Source organism: Equus przewalskii, chromosome 7, assembly GCF_037783145.1.
Source record: "Equus przewalskii isolate Varuska chromosome 7, EquPr2, whole genome shotgun sequence".
NCBI lineage: Eukaryota > Metazoa > Chordata > Mammalia > Perissodactyla > Equidae > Equus > Equus przewalskii.
In genome coordinates, this window is record NC_091837.1 from 14,286,850 (window position 1) to 14,303,487 (window position 16,638).

General features: G+C 46.9%; 1 long non-coding RNA gene across 1 annotated transcript; it reads left to right on the plus strand.

The window, feature by feature from the left end:
- The first annotated feature begins 104 nt into the window (after window positions 1-104).
- On the plus strand, window positions 105-9,389 carry LOC103544076 (uncharacterized). The gene is made up of 4 exons (XR_011542372.1): window positions 105-526; window positions 2,440-2,676; window positions 5,004-5,218; window positions 8,203-9,389. It is a non-coding gene; the product is annotated as an uncharacterized lncRNA (long non-coding RNA).
- The last annotated feature ends 7,249 nt before the right edge of the window (window positions 9,390-16,638 follow it).

The window sequence follows — 16,638 nt, forward strand, 5'->3', positions numbered from 1 at the left end:
AGAAGGCACAAGATCTCTGGGAGTCCACGATGCCTCCGAAGCCTGCATTCGCTGGGCTGCCATATGTAGATTCAACACAATGTATTCACAAACTGGAAGCCATTGCGTTGGGTCTCCGAGTGTGATGCGTCTGCCTTACAGGGAGAGCGCAGCCCCGTCACCACCTCACTGTCGGTCCAGTGCACTGAGCACGTTCTGCTCACTCTCATTCTCTCTCTCCCTCTCTCCTGTTCCAGGACAGCCAGGCTTTGCCCCAGTCCCTTGCACCCTACCCTTCAATCAGAACCAGCTGGGACACTGTGGTGTCTAATCCTTCTTGATCTCTTCTTTTCTCTTCCCTCTCTCACCAGTCTGGAGAGGGAGCTGCTGGAGAAGGAGATTGTGAATGAAATCCTTCCAGATCCATCAGGTGAACAGAATTCGACTCCTTCCAGTCCTCGTGATCTGTCTGCCTCCGGGGAACCCCTCAGAAGCACTGCCTTTCCGTGTGATGAGCCTCAAGTCAGATTGACTCTGGAGGCAGCCAGTGAGTACTCCCATCAGAAAGCAGATAAATCCAAGTGGTCTCCCAGTTAGCCTCCATATTTTTAAGCTCACCACGGCTGGCCAGGTAGAGAGAAGAACTCTGCAGGCTCTTGGACAGAGTTTTAAGTACAGATTTCAGGAGGGCTTGGGAGCTGTGCTCTCAGCCTAGTCCCTAGCTATGTCCCTCTCAGCCTGTCCCTCAGTGGCATCTGCAAGCCATTTTTCCCCAGGTGGGAGAGAGAAGGGATCATGACCACCTCACAGCCAGCACTACAGCAGGGGCACAGTAGGTATTTGTCAGACCTCTTTCTTTTAAGATGACACATCTCATCTCCTGCAGTGTTTCTGCTAATTGCATTTCCTGAGCAGTGTCTCCCACTCCTCTCTGGCTATCCACACGTGGAACAGTTTTACTCAATTATTCTGGAGGTCTGTTCTCATGATTTGGGGTTTAAAGCTGATGCTCTACTTCCTCTGGGGTGACTACCTCCCTCTGAAGATTTAAAAACGAGATCCTAGACGTCGCATCCTGCCTGTGCCCCTTGGTTTCAATGAAGCCAGAGCTCTGGCTCTGGTTTCCCCTCCTCCATAAATGGCCATGAGTTTCATCCTTTGTGTAGGCTCAGTGACTTCTTCCATGTGTGGGTTAGAGCTTCAAGCATGAGTCACGTCTTAGTGTTGTAATCTCATGGAAATGTCAACAACCAGTGTGCCGGAGGACCCTCGTCTAACTTATGAGCAAAGAAGAACATGAGGCCACAGGACAGAAGGATGACAAAGGCAGGGGGAGGAGTCTGCATGTGTAGAGTTGGACCATGATGAGAACAGGACTTCTGGGTGATTGGATTATTCAGACGTTTGATCATGTGGAGATGACAGGATCAGAGAAGCAGAAGGAGACTCCTGGATCCAGGTGTCAATGATGAGAGTCTCATAGAGTGTGTTGTCAGGAATCTACATGGTAACACCATCCCAAATGAGATTTTTACGAAACATTTAAAACAAACATTGGTGGCAATGAGGATGTGCAGAGGGGAGGAGAAAGGGGAACCACAGTGGTGTGGAGAAGGCCCTGGGGGTTATGACCCGCCTTAGCCTGACCTGGACTGGTCTGAGGCTATTTCAGGTCTTTGGTTAGCCCTCTTTCTGAGAATAGATTTTCATTTCACAGAAGAAATTGAAACATGTTGGATTAGGGACCAAATCCCAGACCCCCGGAAGAGTGTGTAACATAAGGACTGTGCAGCATATTACGTCCCTAAGAACCACACTGAGCCTGATGCCGTAGCACCTCTGGTCCATAAGTTTCTTATAAGGGTCTCAGACCTCTACCTCATTACTTACAGCTGCTACTACCTGACCCCCCCCCCACCAAGTGGCAAAAGAATATATATATGTGTGGGTGGGTGGGAGGCAGCTAAAACTTACAGAAAAGGAAGGTCAAAAGGCTCCAGAATTTTGCAAAGATTCCAAACTTGGTCTACAGTTTGCCAACTCCCTTCTTACTGGAAACAGAAGCCTTGGGACCATACTTCTTCCCTTCCTCTGATATTCTTCTGGGCAGACACCAGCAACTCTTTCTCCCCCATGTCCTGAGTCCTCTTTAGAACCTTCTCTGTAGGCTCCTGGACTAAGGTTACTAGTAACAGAGTAATAGGCATGACCTCATCTGCCCATGCAAAGCCCTCTGGACTCCAGTGGGTGATTGTCCACTTCAGGGCCACTGCAGCCTGGGCACCTGCCATCTCGGCCTCCCCAGGCACACACGTCATGGCGACATCTCCTTCATATACATGAAGTCTGAGTTTGTTTCCTGAGACCACTGACAAGCAGGGACTTCTGAAATGGGTGATCTGGGAGAGCTTAGCAATGGGAAACTCGGATTGGTCCTACTGAAACCACTTCTAGTTTCAGTTCCTTCCTGGGAGGCTTGTCAGCAAGGGCCTTTGAGTGGAAACTTGAGTTTCCAAAGGACAGAGATGCAAACTTCACAAGCACCGCTGGAGCCAAGCAGCTGGGGGAGCAATTATCTGGGGCTGCAGCTGGACCAGTTCCATTGCGGGGATGGCAAAGCCACGTCTGGTCTTTCTTTCACCACCTGGAGCTTTGCAGCCAACAGTGTTCCTGGAAACCGAGGTTCACTCTTCCAAGGTAAGGAAGAAAAGAAGAATAGGAAGCTCTAGTCCATGTGTTGGGCGTCACAGGGTTGTGGGGGAGGCGGCAATGGGGCCTCTCCCATGCTCACTTCGGGTCAGGTTGAAACCCATGAGGCTCTGAGAGAGCGAGGTGGTGAGAGCCTGGGCTTTAGGATCAGCTCTGCCCCAGGTCCCGGGTTTGCATCTTACCCGCTGTTTCCCTTGGCCAGGTTGTTTAATCTCTTAGGTATTTACATCTCAATTCCCTCATCTGAATCCCCTACAAATTAGGTCTGCATTCCATACTCTTACTCATACTGCGTTAATACTCTTGGGAGTATTAAGGACATCATTTCCACAGTGTCTGATTCAATAAAAATTGCTTGCTAACAACTATGAGTATGTCAAATCCACCCCCGTATCTTTCTGGTGCTTTAACACTTACAAATGTTTCCGCGTGCCTTGTTCCGTCTGATGCAGAGCAGTCTTGAGGGTCTCCACTCTCTCTGGACCCCATCTTCCCTTCTCTGTCAGAAGGCGCCCTCCATTTCCCCCTCTTCTTTCAGGATCCATCATCAGGCCAGTTTTCCTGTTAGGTGCCCCCAGTAACACTGCCGTAGACACACTCAGTCCCCATGGAAACACTGGTGCACGGCTCAGTGTCCTCCTTATTCTTCACGTTTTCCCCTCTGTTTCATGGAAAGGGCCACCTTCATCCTTAAAGTGCACAAGGCAGTCTCTTTTAGGAGACTCGATTTAATTCACCAGCTCTACTCATCTCTAAGTCCATGTCCTCAGTGTTTTTCTCCTCAGGATCCTGAGAGGTTGCTTCCAACTGAGCTTCCAGACCCTGACATCGTTTCCTCTGGGTCTGCTCCTCCTCTCACCCTCCACCACTCTCAGCATCTCCTCCTGGGCCCTGGAGCTGCCTGGTGCTCATCCTTCAGGTGACGGTGTCCTCTGAGGAAGGAGGAGAGACCCATGTTCTCAAGCGGAGGTGGGGCAACAAGGAGCGCCCTGTCGCTCGTGGACAGGTCCTACAGAAAGTCTCAGTGAGGGTCAGGGGAGGCGGAGCCCTGATAGGTGCCGTCAGATCTTGGGCTGTTGAGTTGTCTTCTCACCCTCTAGCCTCTCTTTTTCCTTCTCCTTGGCTTCCCCAATCCCAGCCAAGACGCAGCCTCACTGGCCTAGTCGCTCTCTTTCCTGCTCACTTTCCACAGGGGCCTGAGGAGGAAACCAGGCTCCACGCCAGGTTTTTTGGCCAACGATAGTTTCTTAGTCCATTCAGGCTGCTGGCACAAAAATTCCATTGACTGGGTGACATAGAAACCGCCAGAAATTTATTTATTGGAGTTCTGGAGGCTGAGAGGTGCAACATCACGGCGCTGGCACCTTCGAGGTTTGGGGAGAGCCCCCTTCCTGGTTCACAGAGACTGTCTTCTCGCGCCATCCTCACGTGCTGGAAGGGATAAGGGAGCTCTGTGGGGTCTCCTTTATGAGGGCACTAATCCCATTCCTGAGGGCCCTGCTGCCCAAAGGCCCCACCTCCAAACACCATCACACTGGGGATCCGGTTTCCACAGAGGAATTTGGGGGAACGTAAGCGATCCTTCTCTGGAGATTCCGTCAATGCTCTTTGTGTTATCCTCACCGTCCTCCTCCTGGTGTTCCACGGGTCATCTGTTTCTCGCCACGGGGTTTCTCCTTCTTCTTGCACTTCTAAATGTTTTCCAATTTCAACTGACCAGAATAGTGATTAGAATGTCATATTCAATGCCTCCAAATCCCTATTTATTCATCTGCTCCATCAGAGAAAAGAACACATATGCATAGATGTATTTATATATTATGTCATACATTCTGTGTATTTTGTGTGTACCTTGTATAGGGTACATATATGACATATATATATGCAAGTTTTGTAAACTCCCCTGCTTTCACCCTCCCCCAGTTTTTTCTCTCCTATGTTTTCCCGTGCACTCTGGTTCTGCGTGATCTCCACAATCTCCTTCCTGCCAGTAGGACAACCTCTGTCCATGTGATTTCCTTCCCTTTGTCTTCTCTACTGAGACACTGTCTTTATCAATTCTGTTTTTCTTGATATCTTTTGGCAAATGGGAGTGTGTTTGCCTCCTGACCATCTCATCACCACTGAGCACTGTAAGAAAGATCGACAAAAAAGAAAATCTCACTGTCTGCATTGGCTTCACCTCACCCCCACGGACTTTCAGATGGCCGTTGTTGTTTGAGCCACTTTCCTTATTCGATGTCGCTCTCGGGTGGGGAGTAAGTCACTGTGGGTCGTGAATAACTGTATCCTGTTGGCTGTGGTTTTCTTTTCAGAGCTGGGTTTGGACGCATCCCTCAGGATGAAGACCCCTCCCACGCTGAAGGGTGATGCTCTTGAGTGTTCGGATGCCAGCAAGCAGGGGTGTCAAGTCATTGGCCACATTGATGCCTCAATTGTCATCCAACAGAGGATTCTCAAAAGAAAACTGCGGCTCAGCAAGTGGAGACTAGCATGCAGATTCCCTGGCCTTCAAGCTTAGGGTCCAGAGGTGAGCCCATCTGGGGCTCTCAGATGCACTTATTCCTCAGTGCTCTCTGTCTAAGCTTATAGCTCAGTCTCCTGCTCTTTTTTCTCTCCCTTGTTTGTTCTGTTCAACATCTGGTGCTACCTCTGTCTGGTCTCACCTCTGTCCTCCGTGGGGGCTGCCACTGTGCCAGGCCCTTCCATCTCCGTCTCCTGTGTGCACTCTGATCTCTGCTGTGTTTCCACTGCCGCTGTCCTGATATTCCCTCTCACCTTTCTTCTTAGTCAAGGGGAAGCCCAGCCCCATGGTCCTCCTCATCACAAAGCATCTTTGAGCCACTGAACACATTGCGCTTTGTCTGAAATCACACACTTTCTTGGCTTCTTTGCCTTCCCTTCCCTGCTTCCCCAACTCCACTGCCTCTTGCTTCTGGGAGCATTGTCCAAACGGATCACTTGCACATGGATATTCCTCCTGTATGTGTTAGGGAACCCGACCTAGGCCAACCCTTAACCCTGGACTTCTCCATGTGAATAGGAAGTGTTGGAACTGAGGAGAAAGAGCCCCGGTTATAAAAACTAAATGAGTGGCTGGGTCATGACCATGTGGTTGAGTTCACGCGCTCTGCTTCAGCAGCCCAGGGTTTTCCCGGTTCAGATCCTGGGCACAGACATAGCACTGCTCATCAGGCCATGCTGAGGCAGCGTTCCACAGCGCAAAACTAGAAGGACCCACAACTGGAACATACAACCATGTCCTGTGGGGCTTTAAGGAGGAGAAGAAGAAAACAAAAAAGATTAGCAACAGATATTAGCTCAGGGCAAATCTTTAAAAAGAAAAAACCTCACTGAGAGCCTGGGTCGGGGTGCTGGACTGGCCTGGTGTCGGGTTTCTCCTCAGCCCTTGGCTGGTCTGCATGGGGCTTCCAGGGACCGAGTGTCCCCACCTCAGGGCCTCCTCGGAGCTGGCAGTAGTACTGCCATGTAATAAGCAACTGGGGACTTTTATTTAGATGAATCCCTTGACCTCACAACTCAAGATTCTCATTTAAATGGTCTGGGGTGGGGTTTGAGCTTCAGTATTTTTAGAAAGCTCTCAAGTGGTTTTTATGCAGCTAGAGATAAGAAGAACCCTTTGTCTCCTATGACCTCAGGTTTAGCATAGAAATGTGCCAAACATGTCAGTGCTTCATTGAAATGTCTGAGTATCCATCAGTCCTTGATGGAATTGTATTCCTCTCTCAACTGTACTATCTGTATAACATGCCAGAAAATCAAGAAGAAAAAGAGGTAGATGAATGGATTAGACTTAGAAGAACTCTACTTGGAAAAGACTTTCTCCAACTTTTTAGAATACAAGATAAAATGAGAAATAAACATTACATAGAAACCCAGTTTACAGATAACAATACCTCCCTATTACAAATAACAGAATTTAGTACTTTCTTTAATTTTTTTCTCTTCTTTCTTTTCTTTTTTTTTTTTTGGTTAGGAAGATTGGCCCTGAGCTAACATCTGTTGCCGATCTTCCTCTTTTTCCTTGAAGAAGATTGTAGCTGAGCTAACATCTGTGCCAATCTTCCTCTATTTTGTATGTGGGAGTCTGCCACAGAATGGCTTGATGAGTGGGGTGTCTGTCCATGCCTGGGATCTGAACCCAGGAACCCCGGGCCACCCAAGCAGAGGGTGCAAACTTAACCACTATGTCACCACGCCAGTCCCTTCTTTCATATTTATCATGTAAAATGTGAAGTTCACAGTCCATCAAATTGAAATCAAGTCCAATGGGTTTGGCGCTACAGTTGGAAAATTTTACTATTGATCAATTTTGGTCATTAAGTAAAATCCTCAAAGAGAACCATTATATTCATTCCCCTAAAGAAAATATAATAGTAAATAAATTGGACGTTAGGAAAAAGAGTTAGGTTTATGCTTCTTTATGCCATTCTTTACACCGGCGTAAATCCTAAAAAGGAATCTTTCCCGAGGGAGTGCTTTGGGGGAATCAAAGGGCGGGTGGAAGAGAACCTAGTCAAACCAGTTGCCTTCTGCATCCCCTTCAGAGACTTTCTGGTCTAGACGTTGAGAATATTCCTAGCAATGCCCTAAGGTGTATCCTGGTGTGGAATCAACAGGAGGACTGAAGGAAAATGAGTGCGTCCATGGTTATACTCCTTGCTGTTTTTTTGCTAATTCCATTGTGTGTTTCCCCTTGTGGGTTCCTTCCTCAGTCCCTCGGGAGAATATTTCTCTGTAAAGCCTTACTCTCGTCCAGCCAAGGTGACCCAGCAGTATCTACTTCCTGTCGACACCTCCGGACTGGAGCCTTTCCTCTCACCTTCCCCGAAATGGACACAAAGGGAGAGGCCTGAGTTCTGGCCCCAGGGTTGTCAATAACAGCTCAGGTGGCTTTAGTTAGGCCTGAGCCCCCTGGCATCCCCACTCCTCATCTGCAGAAGGTGGAAGTGGATTTGGATATATTCTGAGGTCCCTGTAGGCTGTTCCATGCCGGACCTCTTCCCATCGCCTGCCCTTCTTCCTCAGAGTGCTGGGACAGAGAGAGAAAGAGGGCGTGCCTCTCTGCCAAGGGTCCCCTCCTTCCCACAGCAGTCTGCTTCTGAATGTGTGATGGATGCTGAGCACATCCCTCCCTGGGAGGTGTGAGACAACCATCCCTTTGCTCCAGACGAACGGGATTCAGGAGTGAAGTGGCTGCTGAGGACAGGGTGGTGGGGATCTGGCTAGGGCTCTGCAGCAGCTCTGAGATCGGACGTCACCAGCTCCTGGTGGGCGAGGACAGGGCTCCCTGGATCCCGCACGGCGGACTGGATGGAAGTTTAGGGAGGTTCTTCTTCTAACTTTGGATCTCCCTTTCCCCTTCAGCTCCTCCTCCCAGTAGGAGCTCAGCTTGCTCCTGGCCTCTGTCACCATGTAGCCAGCCCTCCAGGCTCAGCTCGCAGCAGGACCTGACAAAGACTCACACTGGCTTGTTTTTTCTCTCTCTCTCAGATACCAAGGACTTCCGAAACCAAGAAAAGAAGAAACCCCATTATGCAAAGTCGCTTTTCCACTTGATGCAACACATCTAAAACAGCCAATCCAGCTCCAGCCCAAACAGAACACCAGAGAGATCCTTTGCTGAGAATCCACATCACAAGCACAAACCACTCTCCAGGATGTTTACTCCAAAAGCCTGCTTCGATGGGAGCAATCCCAGCCCCTCAGCCTCCAGTTGTGGGACATCGCGAAGGAGCCCAATGCCTAGATGCACACATGCTTCTGAGAGACCTTAAACCTCGCTCCTCTCCATTCCCATCCGCTACGTAACCAGAATCAGGAGCAAGCGGGCAAAGACAACGTGTCGATCCGGACGTTCTTTGCCACCAGCAGGGCTGTGCTAGGAGCAGACAGCAGTAACCGCGCAGTGTTCTTGTTGAGAATGTGCAGGCTGAATTTCATCATGAGGTCGTTATCAGACAGCTGCAGAACGTAGACCATTGAACAAGACAACTGGCCTTTCTTCCAACAGTCAGTGCCACCGCAAAATGACGACCACAAAGAGGAGAAGAGATATTTTCGCTTCCTAAGGACTGAAAGGATTATGTTATTGTGTTTTTTTAGTCCTTTGGGACCAAAAATATCTCCTCACCTTTTTGTGGTTGTCTGTGGTGGTGGTGACGTGGCCTGGTTTGCAGGGGACAGGTCAGTCGTCTGGCTCAGTGGTCTGCATTCTGAAGTTGTCTGACCGTTTCCTCCTGATGAAATTCAGACTCACCCTTCTTCCAAGAACACTATACAGTTAGTTTCTGCTGTGAGCGTCCTAGCGCAGCCCCCTGGAGACCAAGGATGTCCAGTTTATCCACCACCGTTACTGTGTGACTAGCATTGGTCACTTTGTTCTGGAGGGCCCACGAGATCGGTTCATTGTAAAGAGGCCTTTTTTTTCTTTCTATCATTAGCAATTTGGTGAGTGGTACTTTGAGAGTGTATGAATATCCTCTTCTCTAAAAATCTTTCTCTAAAATTTTTACCATCATTAATGAGCCCTGCTGTGTGTCACTTATCGTATTCCTGTTAGTACACTGGACATTTTCTAATTTCGTCATTCCTCTATACTTGTAGCTGCTGGCACAGTGCTGTGGAAAAGAACTTACCCTCCCCCTTTCATACCATTAAAGTTTCTGTTGTGACTGTCACTGTGGACTCGTGAATTTTTTACATGCATTAGCATAATCCATTATACTCAGGATTGATTTTGTTGGATATGGATTTAAGTCAATAGAAATCTTCTTGTTCCTCCTGTTCATACTTATGTGCTAAAGCTTCCCTTATGAATCACATTTCCTCAGTCATCTCTTATTGGGTAGAGTTGGTCCCTCAAAGACTTCCCGTGATGGAATCAGGACTCCCCCGGGGTTGCATGTTTAACTCTCTTATTATGCTGCCTGATGCATGGACAGCTTGGCGGAATGTAAAGGACTTGCCCACAATGACTCTTATTCAGTTTTTAAAAACATTGTCTTGCTCTGTGTGTTCTGTTGAGATGGAGAATGTAAATCCATTTTCTCCCAGTTGTGTGTGAATTGGCTTTGAGGGGTGGGGAACTTTGGGAATGTCTGGAACTTGAGAGGAATTTGTTTTTCTTTTTTTCAAGTCTTTTGGTTCTAAGAGGATAGAACTTGGAATTGACCATTCCAGTCTATTTCTCCCAGGAATCTATGATTTTCTCTCTGATCCTGTCTCAATATCTTTTCTTCGCTTTTGTTCTGCTTGATACTTTCTTTATTCAATGTCTCTTATAATTTTGAACAAATATGTTGCCCTTATGAACCTTGCCATTTAGCCTTTTTTCAGAGTTTTCTTTTTCTTCATTTTTTTCCTTGGTTCTGCCAATTCTAACTTCTCATTTCCTGTTTCGTACCCAGTTCTCTTTTGAGTATTTCTTATGTGAAGTTTTGTTTCTTCGTATCCACAAATGCTTTGTCAGGAACATTGAATTCAGTTCAGGATGTCATTTTACAGTGATCCTATGTTTGCTCATTGCTTTTGAGGGGAATTGTTTCATGAGCTGAACTCTCTGACTCTCTAGTTCTGGTTTTTTCTTCTGTCATCTTAGAACACCTGTCTGCTACATGATTTTCCCGTTAACATGCTTAGGTTTACTGAACGAGAAACAAACATTCTCTCTAGGAACGGATGAGTGATTGGTTTGGCTTAGTCCATTTCTTAGGTCTGGATCTCTCTCTTTGGTGCAATTCGTCTAAGAGACGTGAGGTTTGGGGATAGGCGGGCTGTGTCTTCTGGATTTGGGGAATCTATTTTCTTCCAGTAGGACCTTTCATTTCTACCACTTGCTTCATTCTTTCCTTCCCCACAAGCCTCCAAAGACACTACGCCCTCTTCCAGGTCTCTCCCTGGCCCCAGCAATTGTGCCTCCCCAACATTGTCACCTCTGGTCCTCTGCACTGTGGAAGCCCTTCCTTTCAATTCCCCAGCAGCCAGAGCTGTGGTGGCCCTGGTCTCAGGCCTGCTCTGAGTTTATGACAGTCCCTTTCTGTGGAGGATTTCCCTGTGTTCCCTCCCGAGCAGGCCCTCCCTGCTGTCCTCTCCTCTATGTGCGTGGTCTTTGCTGATCCTTCCCCTGCTGTGTGGCCCCCAGACCTGGCTCAGTGGAAGCCAATTGAGTCCACAGTGTTCTCTGGCCCCTGGTGGTTTGGGTAGAAGGTTATGAGTGGTGTTTTGGACTCTTGTGAGATAATGGAAACTATTTTCTTTGCTCCTGGTTCCTGGCACACAACTCCTAAAACCTTGGTAGTTTCATAAGTGATAAGAAAGGAACAAATCTCTTGCTAATATGTGGTCTTTGACCCCATCCCTGACACAGGGCTCTGAAAACCCTTGTAAATCTCTAAATGACAGGAGCACCAGGAGCGGCTTTTGTTCTATTGAGGTGACTCTGGGTGGTCTCCTGGATGGCTCCTGGCTAGGGGTGGCCACCAGAAAGACCCAGCCATGATTAGAAGCTTGGAATTTTTAGCCCACGCCCCACCCTCCAGAGAGGGGACAGGGACTGAAAGTGGAGTTAATAATTGACCTTTCCTATGGGAAGAAGCCTCTAAATCATCCCAGTAGTCAGGGGTTCAGAGGTCTTCCAGGGTGGTGTACATATTCGCACCAGGAGGGTGAGGCAACCCAGCTCCACGAGGACAGAAGCTCCTATACTCGCGACCCTTCTGGACCTCACCCTATGTGTGTCTTCATCTGGCTTTGCATTGGTTAACCAAACCTGAGGAAGGGGTTGTGGGAACTTCTGCTTTGTAGCCAAGTGGGACAGAAGTTGTGGGTAGCCTGAGGACCTGCTACATGCAATTGGCATGTGAAGTGGGGTGGGAACATTCTTGTGGGACTGAGCCCTTTATCTGTGGGATTTGACACTATCTCCAGGGAGACAGTGTCCGAATTCAGTGAAATTGTGGGACACCTAGTTGGTGTCCTGGAGAATTGCTTGGTGTGGGAAAAAACCCACACATTTGGTGACCAGAAGTGTCAGAGGTGAAGTGTTTTGTGTGACGAATAAAGGAGACACACGGGAAAGAAAAACACAGGAGGAATGAACTGGGTTTTTCTTTTACAACTCTCCATGTCAACTCCTAGTCCTTTGAAATAATGCTGAGAAATGCAGCTGCCGTCATCCTAGGTGGACCTGTACTCGCTACCATTCTTTCCAAATGCAGACTTTCTATAGTACACAGAAATGGAATTCTACAAGGGAACATCCCCATCTTCATCGACCAGCTTCAACAATTATCACCTGAAGGCTCAACTTGTTTAATACAATCCCGCTGACGTCCCTTTTCCTATATTATTTAAAGCAAACCCCACACATCATGTTCATCTGTAATTATAGCAGAATGTTTCCCTAAATGATGACTCTTTTTGAAAGTATTATCATAGTACTATTACAATTATTCAGTAAATAATTTAAAATCTTTAATATCATGAAATAGACAGTGTTCAATTATCCCATTGTTGTTTTTAGGTTGGTTTCTTTGAGTCAATATGCAAAAAAAATCCACAAACTATGATCAGTGGATATGTCTTTAAGCCTCTTGCATACACAGGTTCTCCCTCATTCTCTCTCTCTCTCTCTCTCTCACTCTCTCTCTTTCTCTCACTCTTGTTCTCTCCTCTTTTGTCAATTATTTGTGATGAAACTGAAGTGTTTGTTCTGTAGCATTCCCGCAGTCGGAATTTGGCTGATTTTGTCCCCGGATACACTTTAACACGTTCCTCCGTCCTCCACACTTCCTCTCAGTGGGTGGTAGAATCTGGAGCAGTGCTGTCTGATAGAAAGACAATGCAGGGCCAAATGCCAAACGTAATAAATGAATGTAGGGCCGGCCATCTGGCTCAGTGCTTAAGTTCCCATGCTCCCCCTTGGTGGCCCAGGGTTTTGCTGGTTTAGAGCCTGGGCACGGACATGGCACTGCTCATCAGGGCATGCTGAGGTGGTGTCCCACATCACATGACCAGAAGGACCTACAACCAGAACACACAACTTTGTACTGGGGGGCTGGGGGGAGAAGAAGAAGAAGAAAGAAAAAGAAGATTGGCGACAGATGTTAGCTCAGGTGCCAATCTCTAAAAAAGGAAAAAAACTTAGTAGCCACCTTGGAAACTAACATGTACGAGCAGTCAACAAAACAAAAGGCTCATCTTGTACACTGCTACTGTTGAGGGAAATGAAATTTACACAGTTGGGTCTAATAAAATAGCATTCTACCTGTCTTCAGTTTGTAAGTTTACATTTAAAGGTTATAAATTCAATAAAATTAAAATTCAGCTCCTCTGCACCCCTAGCGACATTGCAAATGTTCAATAGCCACACGTTTCTCGTGGCCACTGTGTTGGATCCGCAGATGCAGACACTGATCGGATTCAGGTTTGATAGGGTGACAAGACTTCCTCAAAAGCGGTGTGTGCTCTTCCATCAGGGGACACGTCACGTCCTGTGTGCCTCTTCTGATGGTGTTAGCAGCCCTTCATGTGCAAGGCCCAGGTCCATTCAGCGATGACGCGGAGCAAACTGGTGATACTCCATCGTCAGGTCTTATTACCTGGGACACTTGCAGAAAGAGAAACATCCCCTAAATAACTAGTCAGTCAGTTAACGGCACAGTCTGTAAAGAGAACTGCAGCTAAATGAGCTGGTCCCCCAGCACCCTCTGTGGTCACCAGTTAGCTTCCTTTCTTTTTCTTTTTCTTTTTCTGGGTTGCCATGAACTCTAGGATTCAGACACATGGAAGCAGTTCAATCCATTGCAATATGGTCCTTACTGATGCTCCAATTATCCTCCCTTTCAGCAAAGAATGTGAGCTCAAGATGGCCCCTTAATCCTTTTGATAACATGCTAATACTCTCTGAGACCTCTCCTGATATCAGGATGACAAGGTGTTTCTATCTCATCTTGAATATTTACTGCTCCTTCCTTGACTCAGCCATTTCTTTAACAAACTCTGGTTTCTTTTTGTGCAAAATGGTCTTGCCAGATCCAACTGTGTATCCTAGAGGTACTCATTGCCATTCATTAGTTTCCAGTGGACAGAACTAGGAAATGCACATTTATGTTCATACGTATTCATGTACTCCCGTATATTCACCAACACTGCCAATTCTAATTTGGAACTACAGGGGTTTTTTCTTTTTTTGCTGAGGAAGATTCACCCTGAGCGAACATCTCTCGCCAATCTTCCTCTTTTGTATATGAACCACTGCCACAGCATGGCCACTGGCAGGTAAGTGGTGTAGGTCCGTACCCGGGAACTGGACGCAGGCTGCTGAAGCCGAACATGCCAAACTGAACCACTAGGCAACGGGGCTGCCACTGTCAGGATTTTATCGGCTGTCTATCTTTCACCTGAATCTCCTTTCTCTAACACTGAGCAGTTTTTGTTTTAAAGGACACTGGGAGTAATAGAATTAGAATATCCCAAAATGTCTCATTTACTTTTTCCCCTCATTTATATAAACAAAACAATACAGACAATAGCAACACCACCACTAATAACACGCTTGAGGAAAGTGGCTTCTGGTTTTGTCACTCTCTTGGAGTACAGATAAATTATTGTGTTTGAGAGTCTCTTGGAAGAGTTCTAATCCACATGGTTGTTCTACAACAGGGATACACAGTTGGGTTCATTTGTTGCCTTGTGTTTTCAATGTCAAGAGGTGAAATTTCTGAAAATTTCATTTAGTTTTATAGTTATGTCACAATGAATGCAGAGGGGCTGCCCCGTGGCTGAGTGGTTGGGTTCGTGTGCTCTGCTTTGGCGGCCCGGGGTTTCGCTGGTTTGGATCCTGGGTGTGGACATGGCACCGCTCATCAAGCCATGCAGAAGCGGCATCCCCCATGCCACAACTAGAAGGACCCACAACTAAAATACACAACTATGTACTGGGGGGCTTTGGGAGAAAAAGGAAAAATAAAATCTTAAAAAAAAAAATGAATGTAGATCGCAACTGAAATCTAACCAAACAAGTTACATGCGAAGTAGTCTAGCCTTGACTGTAAGATCTGCAAGTGTCTCAAGGGTCAGACAAAAGAGCTTCCTTTTATGGGGGCAGTAAGCAAGGGGCGAAGAGCCACGTGTGGACAAGTAAGATGAAAGGGGCTTGATTAGACAGCAGATCAGGGAATGTGCCATCCTGACACCAGCCTACACTCAGTTCAGGCTGCAGACGGGTCAAAATTCCGGGGCTTGGAGGAAGGAGAGAGACTTAACCAGAGTTGGATTAACAATCATTTTGTTCTAATCGGTTAGTGTCTCCAGCAGTTCAGCTGATCCTGTGTGAAGCAAAGAGTGGAAATGGGAGGGTCTGTGTCTGGCCTTGTCATAAGTAGACAAGGAAGGTGTCCATGTGTGTCATCTGAGTCACGTGGAAAGGGCAGTTCTTTGCAGTCAGCCATACTGACGGGGACGCAAAGGGTCCCAGGATTTCTTAACCTGCCCTACTCCCCAGGATCACAAGGCTCTGGTAAAATTTGACCTTATCAGAGCCCAGTGTCTGGCACATAGTAAATACTCACTATACAGGAGTTCTTGTCAGCCCATCACTCAGCATTTTCATTATCTCCTGTGTTCTCTTAAATGACTGCATAGCCTTTCATGGTGTGGACTGGTCATAATGCATTGAAACGTTTCCCAGTTGATGGACGTGAAATTGGTTTCAACGTTTACGGTTACAAACAGTGCTGGAGGGGAGCCCCTTACACATATATCCCTCCTCGCTAGCACTCTTCTCTAGGAGAGGTTCCTTGTAATGGAATTGCCTGATCAAAGTACTCGTGCATTTCTCCCTTTTGCTAACTCCCTCCTCAGTGCCCTGCAAAGAAGTGGGACCAAGTCACAGTCTCACCGTTTATGAGAATATTCTTTTCTCCAACCTCTTGCCAACATGCATAGTACCAGGACCTGCAATTTTTTTTTTGCCAACAATCAACCCCTGTTGGGAGATTTGCCCACAGGAGTTACCACAGAATTGGACTCTGGGCAAGTAGCCCAACTAACTGGCACCCTGGAAAAGCTGAAACCAGGATACCCTTTTTTTTCTCTGTTATCTGCTATCTCTGTCATGTCTGTTCTGTTAGATAAGCTGGCAGCAGATAGCACTGCAAACTCATTGCTTGCTGGGGATGACAGTGTTTGTTGGCTTCACATGTCATTCTGGATTTTGTGGATGAGGGACTGATTCACAGGAGAGACTTGTCATTTGGTTAACCTGACTTCCTCCCAGAGAGAGCCCAGTGAAACTGGGGACCATCCATCCCATGGAGCGAGGCCCGCATGACTGGGCACGAGAAAAATAAAAATCAGAAAACAAGGCCTTCAAGTTTAAAGGTTTGTTAAGGTGGGTCTTTCAACAATGGATCTTTTCCCTTTTTCCCTATTTTTCATGACAACGGGTGGTGGGGTTGCATTGGTGGCACTTTCAATTATTTGGGGAAATTTAATAAGACTGGAGGTTTTTGTTGTCATGGAAGAATTTTGTCTGTGCCAGTAAGGGTCCTTGCTTTAAAATCTTGGCAGGTGAGCTCCAGTGTACAAGGAGATTGCATAAATTTGACATAGGAAATAGAAATGGATGATGACTTCTCAGATAATGTCAATTTAGAATTAAGCACTGCATCTTTTTAATTTTTTCAGAGGTTTGTGTGAAGAGCCATTCCTTGAGAGTTTGAAATGACTTTCATGGTGTTCCTCAAGAGGCACTGGGTCAGGACAAGTCACACAAACGTGCATGCACGACTTACCCTGTGGTTGCAGACATTTTTGCTCCTGCCGGCATCAGATTATGTGTATCTGATGACAGAAACTCAGCAGAATAGAGACAGCATCTGTGTTAGTTTTCTATTGCTGTGTAACAAATGACCACCAACGCAGCCG